This window comes from Muntiacus reevesi, chromosome 12, assembly GCF_963930625.1.
Source record: "Muntiacus reevesi chromosome 12, mMunRee1.1, whole genome shotgun sequence".
Classification (NCBI taxonomy): Eukaryota; Metazoa; Chordata; class Mammalia; order Artiodactyla; family Cervidae; genus Muntiacus; species Muntiacus reevesi.
In genome coordinates this window covers 58,121,232-58,129,786 of record NC_089260.1, presented here as the reverse complement: position 1 = coordinate 58,129,786, position 8,555 = coordinate 58,121,232, and the positions used below count along the sequence as shown (strand labels likewise).

General features: G+C 40.6%; 1 pseudogene; it reads right to left on the bottom strand.

The window, feature by feature from the left end:
- Positions 1 to 5,803: 5,803 nt before the first annotated feature.
- LOC136144736 (alpha- and gamma-adaptin-binding protein p34 pseudogene) lies at positions 5,804 to 6,509 on the bottom strand (annotated as a pseudogene).
- Between the last annotated feature and the right edge of the window lie 2,046 nt (positions 6,510 to 8,555).

The window sequence follows — 8,555 nt, the reverse complement described above, 5'->3', positions numbered from 1 at the left end:
TGGTACCTGCCATGGGCTGGATAAATACAAATGCACTTGGGCATAAAACGCCCATCTTTAGAAGGAAAGGTGTCAGACCTGACTCGGGACATGTCCAGTGAGTGGGGAACAGGTACAAGGTCCAAATGGCAGGGAGGAACCTTTGGTTTCAGAAGGAGGTGCAACCTGACATGTCCAGCTCAGAGCTGGCAAAATGGAAATGATTGCTGAAGCCATGAAAATATAGCCTTAGTCTCTCAGTCTTGTCCAATTTTTTGTGACCCCATGAACTATAGCCCACCAAGCTCCTCTGTTCATGGAATTCTCCAGGCACGAATACTGGAGTGTGTTGCCCTTCCCTTCTCCAGGAAATCTTCCCCACCCAGGGATCAAACCTGGCTATTCAGCATTGCAGGCATATTCTTCATCATGTAAGCCACCAGGGAAACCTGAAGATATATTACCTGTTTGAGAAAATGAAAGAAAAAGTGAAAGTGAAAGTGAATGTTGCTCAGTCATGTCTGACTCTTTGTGACCCCATGGACGGGAACCTGCCAGACTCCTCTGTCCATGGAATTCTCCAGGCAAGAATACCAGAGTGGGTTGCCATTACCTTCTCCAGGGGATCTTCCCGAGCCGGGGATTGAACCCAGGTCTCCCAAATTGCAGGCCGATTCCTTACTGTCTGAGCCCCCAGGGAAGCCCAAAATATCATATTTTACATAGTAAATATAAAAGAAATACAGATAATAGTTGGGAAGAGACCTATTTAAACTCTTATTCGTTCCAGTAAATTGTATATTCGTTTTAAGTGATCGTGTTAAATATATCAAACATTCAAATAGTTACTCATTTTTGTCACTGGAAGATTAACTTTCTTCCACTGGTGATATGTAACCTGTTGTTGATTTTACTTGAAAGGCTGCAATTGATCCTCAATAATAATAAAATGTCTTTTAATTATATAATTTTTATATCTCATTGATATTAGATCTTATGTAAAACTTCCATATTTTGCTAAAAGAAATTTCTGAGGGTAAAAATAAGTGCAGTGTTCTTCAGATCAATCTAAGTGTCCTCAATGCTTTTTCTGTCTCATGAGCTGAATAACTTCCATGGGAATGACTAGAATTTTCAAGCCAGGCCAGGCAAACAGAAATTTGTTTTTGTCTGATTTTCAAATTCCTTTCTCCAGCCTCTCAGATTCTCCAGATAACTTGCTGACTGTATCTTGGTATAATAAATTATTTAGTTTCTGGTGGCCAACTAAGTTTTCTAAGCCAACAGTGTGCCATTTAGCCAGTTACCTTGCAGAGCCTAAAAGGCCCCCAATAATGTGCAGGAGAGGATGTGCCACCAGTGGGGGGCATGCCCTCATCACTGATGCAGTCAGTGGTTTGGTACATCCACGGGAGCGGCTTTGACTCAACAAGTCACATTTGCATCTACATGGGAGTTGAGTCAGTGAGTCTGTGCAAGGCCGGCCCCCAGAGGTTAGGAGATGTGGACAGGGGAGCAGGGCAATGCAAAGGGGTACCCCGCCCTTGAGAAATGCAGTCATGCTGTCAAGTTCTATCTGCATGGTATCTCTGTGCCATTGTCTGTGTCCTTGGCAACCATCGACAAGTCAATCACTCACAGTTACAGGAAGTTATCTGATTATAGATTTGTAAAGATGTGTTCTTTGTGAAGTAATCAGCTACTCTGCATTTGTGAAATTAAAAGATGCTTGCTCCTTGGAAGGAGAAGTATGACAAACCTAGACAGCGTATTAAAAAGCAGAGACATCATTTTGCTGACAAATATCTATATAGTCAAAACTATGGCTTTTCCAGTAGTCATGTTTGGATGTGAGAGTTGGACCATAAGGAAAGCTGAGCATGGAAGAACTGATGCTTTCGAACCGTGGTACTAGGGAAGACTCTTGAGAATCCCTTGGGCAGCAGAGAGATCAAACCAGTCAATCCTAAAGGAAATCAACCCTGAATATTCATTGGAAGGACTGCTGCTGAAGCTCCAATACTTTGGCTACCTGATACAAAGAGCCAACTCATTGGAAAAGACCTTGTTGCTGGGAAAGATTGAGGGCAGGAGGAGAAAAGGGAGACAGAGGATGAGATGGTTAGATAGCATCACCGACACGATGGACAGGAGCTTGAGCATACTCTGGGAGACAGTGAAGGACAGGGAAGCCTGATGTGCTGCAGTTCATGGTGTTGCAAAGAATCGGACACGACTTAGTGACTGAACGACAACAACTACTCTAGTATTAATGTAGTGACCAATGGCTATTTTTGTCCTTGTCTTTTTGATTAATGGAGTAATTACTTTCTGCCAGTTATTAAATTCAATGACCTCAGTGTAGATGTGGTCAACACAGCTCTGTGGTGAGAACACTTCTGGTGTTTCTTAGTAGTTGCAGTGATTCTGCTTGGCTGTTTACTCTTGTGTTCTGTCACTATTCCACCTGAAATATCCTTTGGGAGCCTTTGTCCTTGTACCTCTAGGTCATATTCTGGGCAGTATATGCATACAAATTACATACTGTCCTACCCACTAAATCACAGGTGTCCTACATTTTTCAGGCAACTGTCAACAGTATTGATGGGTGTTGATACATTGTCATGCTTATGAATGTATAAAACTGTTTTGAGAAATAAGCAATTCTATTCCATAGAATTCAGTGTGTTTTTTCCCCAGTGTAAATGAAATTTCTTTAAATCATATTCATACTTAATTTTTCTGAAGTTTTCTTTTTTTGGTTATGTATAACAGTAGTAAATCATAAAATAATCAGTTAAATGGAGGCTAGAAATAATTTGGGCTTCCCAGGAGGCTCAGATGGTAAAGAACTTGTCTCCAAGTGTGGGAGACCTGGGTTCAATCCCTGGGTTGGGGAGATCCCCTGGGGAAGGAAATGGGTACCCACTCCAGTATTCTTGCCTAGAGAATTCCATGGACAGAGGAACCTGACAGGTTACAGTCCATGGGGTCACAAAGAGTTGGACACAACTGAGCATCTGAATATCAGCAACAGAAATCATTTACATTATTTTTACAAGTATATAAATCCCCCACTAGGCTATTTTCTCCTGAGCAGAATTAACCAAACTCCAAATGAAATGCACTCTCTTCCTTCCACGTGTGTCTCCAGAATATTTGCATGTGAGCTACACTTCAGTGTGCTTAGCTTTGCCAAATCGCTGAGCTTTTTCAAGTTTATCAAGGATACACATTAAGAGATTGGATGAAACACCAGTGGGTAGAAGTCCTGGGCATGGATCTGAGACTATGTTATCAATATACCTATTCTTAATGAACATAGAAGTTGACCACTTGGAACAAAGCCGAAATGTGACCAAAAAAAAAAAAAAAAAAAAAGTGTTTGGCATCTGATGAATTACTTAGCATCTCTTTTCGTAAAGAATAAAAAGCTCTCTGGCTCCCAACAAAGAGTTTGTGAGCTGTATGGCAGTGTTTTGAACAAGAAGATCATTTATAAAAGCAGTCTTTATATTTAGGAAATAATTAGGGATGCAGCTGCAGGTTTTAATGACTTTTAATAAAGCCTGTTATAAAGTGAATTAGCAATAAATGCTTAGCAGAATGATACTGAATCAGGACATGATAGAACATTATTAGATCTGTTTATTGGATTGTTAAGGCAATATATGTTTATGTAATACCAGTGGTTTTGTCATTTTCTAGGATATTTTGAAGGACAGTTCAAGGTGGGTTGAATTTTAGTGAATGGGAGGAGTATATCAACTAGCCCTGATAAACCAGTAAATGTTTTCATTTATAACTAACTGATAAAGTGAAAAATCTGAAAGCTTCTTAAATTTCTGCAATATTTGGAATTATAGAACAATATTCATGTTGAAGATACAATATTCTGATCATTTAAAATTTTTGAGTCTTTCATAAGGAAAGTTGAATGTACTTTGTAGAAAATAATACTTTGTTAGAAATAATCTGTGCTCAAAGCTTGCTTGATTGGCATTGCCAAAATCTAAATTTCATGTCAAGTGGTCAGAATACTGATGAGTAGACGCACATACAGCTCATAACTCACCAGTTCATGTTTGCCCAAGTATTTTCAGGCCACCTGAGCATGCAGAATGGTACAGGGTAGATCCTTTTAAGGATCAAGTGTCGTCTCTGACCTCAAGGAGGCCAGAGTCTAATGAGGCAACGCAAGAGTACCTGGAGTCATGATGTCCCTGGAAGATAGAGCTGGAGATACAGTCACTGATCAGCAGCTTAGGAAGCTGACCCTCAGAACATTCCGGAAATTTGCAAAAAGGTTCAAATTTGGCTCGTGGTTTAGTCAACATAGAACAATCAATTATGGTTTAATCAGTGATGATGCTCCAGAGATGGTAAAGGAAGATCAAACACTGTTTATGGCTCCTCCCGGAACCATCCTTCAGAGTAAATGAGCAACCCAGGATGATGAGAAGCTAGAAAAGATGTTAAGTCTTAAAATCTCAAGCAGGTGAGATTGAATGTCCATTGGAGACGCTGCTAGGGTAGCAATGCTGTGTTTGAATAATCACCTTTTTAACTTCTTATTTATTTTTAAATAATTACAGACACAAAGGAAACAGCAGAGATATTTCTTGTGAAGACTTCCCCCAGCTTCCCCTAGGGGTAACATCTTAGATCCTTATAGTACTGTACCATGACCAGACGTTGATATTGCCACAATACTGTCAAACAGATTATAAATCTTATTTACAGCTCATTTTTTAAAAATAAATGAATCAGATTTTAATCACCCGGCTTTGTTAAACCCACAAGATCAAGTTCACAGCTTTTTCTAGTCTGTTTTCCCTAACCACATGACCTAGTGTATTTTCTGAAACCTTTCATATTTTAAGAAAAACATATTCCACCTTTGGTTTTGCAACCCCAGAGCTGATATCCCTAACATTCCCTGTAAATGGCCAATGTTCAACCTCAAAGAGACACTGCTGGAATGCAGCTAAACTACAGTCTCAAAGACCTTCAGAATGGTTTAAAAAGAAAAAAAAGTTATCAAAGAAGATAGCCTCCAGTGTTCCTTGGAGAGGTTCTTCCTGAATGTTCCACTTACTGAAATCCTCCCTCTGGAAACTGGAATATTCCATTCCTTTTGTCGCAGGTTTTTTGGTGCTTAGATGGTATCGCACAGATGGGTCTGAGTCTTGTTTCCCTAGGCGACCTTGGGGTCCATACCCACACCAGGCCAGCAGCAGTTCTCAGCCTGTGAGCCCTGAGCCAGCTGAGAGCCATGGCAGAGTGAAGACTCATGACGTGCACTACGGAGTGCCTAGAAAAGCAGAACTAAGAGTTTCATTTGTTGTATTTCTCACTCTTCCTCTGGAAAGTTTCCCTTTGGTGATAGATTCCCCTGGAGCTGACCCCTCCAGCCCTGGAAGTAACACAGGTACCGAGGCATCTGCAGCCTCATGTTTGCATGCTTTCCCACCAAGTCTGCTCCTTAGTGTCGCTATTTTGGCAGAGATGTCTGGTATTCAGAGACAGAAGAGGAATTTCCCCTTGTTTTGAGGGTATGAATTGTGACAACGGAGCTCTGCCATCTCAGGTAACAAACTCTAAGAAATACAAGTTTCTCCACAGTAATACTAATGCAAAAATCTCAGGATATGATCAGTTTCAATGGCCTGTATAAGGAATTCCTTTGTTGTTCAGTTGCTCAGTCTTGTCTGACTCTTTGCCATCTCGTGAACAGGAGCACGCCAGGCTTCCCTGTCCACCGCCAACTCCTGGGGCTTGCTCAAACTCATGTCCATCGAGGTGGTGATGCCATCTAACCATCTCATCCTCTGCTGCCCCCTTCTCCTCCTGCCTTCAGTCTTACGTTAGATGGACCACCTTGATGATCCAAGAGGGTTTCAGTCCTCTAGTTGCTGGCAGATGGGATGCTCTGAGTGGCAGTTTTCTGTTGATCCAGTGCTATGATTTGCTCCAGCCAAAGAGCTTAGAATGCTAAAGCCTTGGTTTCTCTTGTTCTTCACCACTACCAGACATTGGCAATCAAGGCTTGAACAATTTGCTTTACTCCTGTAGCTTCTTGGAACTCATATTCCTCAGGCAACTTTTCCAGGCTAAGTTCTACCGATTCAAAGTCATGTTTGACAACTTGAGCTTCCTGTCAGTTTACACCATTTTCAGACACTCTGTTGCAAACCGAGATCATCACCTCAGGTAACCACTATGCTGCCAGTGGAAGCCAGGAGGAAACACTATCAAGACCAGATTTTTGTGTGCTGTTGAAGTAAACCACAGATGCTCAGACAGACTGCAATCTCTGTGGTGATGAAAAATTTGTGTGGTCCCACACACAGATTGGTATCTGCTGAATAGTGTTTATTATCAATGGTCTGGGGATAAAACCTCACGGCATCATTGGCAGTCACATCCACAGTAAGATCTTCTATTCCAAGAATATGTTGTATTAGCCAGTCTGTGGAAAAGGTAGAGGAGCAGCTAGCGATGAGTGTGCAGGGAACACCAACAGCCATAGTTTGTTCATCCGTTCTCATCTGAACTCATTTGTGTGTGTGTGTAGTTCTATATAATATACCCCGTGTGTTGATTTGCATCACCATCATCACAATCAAGGCATACTTCTTTTTAATCTCTGCAATAGAGATTTCTCATCTAACTCTTAACACTGTGACCACTCCCCACTCCCCTGGAGACACTCATCCATGCTCCAGCTCTAGAATTTTGTCTTTTTTGAGAATGTTATATTAATAAGATTGTGTAGTCTGTGATCTTCTGAAATGTTTGCTTTTCCATTCAGCATAATATTGAGCTCTGCCCAGGTCGCTGCTCATGTTAGGTGTTTACCCCTCTTCATTTCTGAGTAGTATTTCATGATTCACTTGCACCAGCTTTTTGACCATGTACTATGTGAAGAGTATTTGGGTTGTTTCCAATTTGGGGCTTCTATGGATGTTACGAACATCCACATGGAAGTAGTTTGTTATTTAGTAATATGTAAACTGAATATCTCTGTATAAGTTCATTTGAACGCCTAACAGGATATATTAACAGTATTTCAAAGGCAGGCAGTAAGCAAAGGATTTGAAACAAGTAATACTGTTTAAAACTCTGGCTTTCCACTGATAAATGATGACAGTTTTGTACTCATTACTTTTGCTTTGTGAGCACTGGTTTCTGATATGTAGTAAGTGTAAAACAGTATTTTCTCTAAGACAATGCAGAATCTTAAACCATTCATTAATGGTCCCACATAATTATTGATTTTTAAAGAAGAGATTTTAGCTAATGTCATGTTTACTTGATTTTGTAAACACAGAATGGATTGTAGACATAAATGTAAAACACAGAACTATAAAACTCCTACAGGACAACATAGGAGAAAATCTAGGTGATTGTAAGTATGGTGCTGACTTTCTAGATATATGACCAAAGGCGCAATCCATTAGACAAAATAATCAAGAAGTTGGACTTCTCTAAAACTAAAGACCTCTCCTCTGTGAAAGACAGCATCAAGAGAATGTGAAGGCAAGGCACAGATTAGGAGGACTTATTTTCAAAATACATATCTGGTAAAGGACTCTGATCCAAAGTATGTGAAGAACTCTTAAAGTTCAATGATTAACAAAATGATCAACTTAATTAACAAAATGGACCAAAGGTCTAAACAGACCTCATCAAGGATGATATACAGTTGTTAAATAAGCATATGAAAAGATGTTCAACATTTAGGACTAGTCCAGTGTTGTAAAGGTTGAGGGAAGCAAAAATTAGTCTAGATTTGTAGTTAATAAAACTGACCAAGGAGTTCTGAGACTTTTGAAAGTACAGATTCTAGACCCTATTCCAAGTTTGCTAAATCCTAATCTCATCTCTTGGAGAAGGAAATGGCACCCCACTCCAGTACTCTTGCCTGGAAAATCCCATGGACGGAGGAGCCTGGTAGACTATGAAGTCCATGGGGTCGCGAAGAGTCGGACATGACTGAGTGGCTTCACTTTAATCTCATCTCTGGAGTGAAAGAGGGTGTGTACCTGTGTGTGTGTGCACATGTGCATGTACATGCATGCACCTGCATGTATGTGTGCATGTATACACACATGCAGTACACATGTGCATATTATATGTGTGCTCATGCACACATGTCTATAGACCACACACATGTGTAAGTGTGCTTGCAGTGCACCCACACACATGTCTGCGCACACACGTGTTCAAGCATGTACACATGTTTCCGCACATGTGTACACATGTACACATGTGTCTGTGCACATGTGCTGCATATGTATATGCATATGTGCATTGTGGGCCTTTACACACATGCATGTATGTGCAAGTGTACAGGTATGTGTTCACATACACATGTCTGTATATGTGTACATGCATATACACACATGTGTCTGTTTATGTGTGTGTATGCATGTATACACGAATATGTGTGCATATGTGTGTCTGTACATATGTGCACACGTGTGTATGCACATATATGTTCACGTACAGGTGTGTATCTGAATCACACATGTGTATATTCATGTATCTGTATGTATGTGTATGCATGAGAG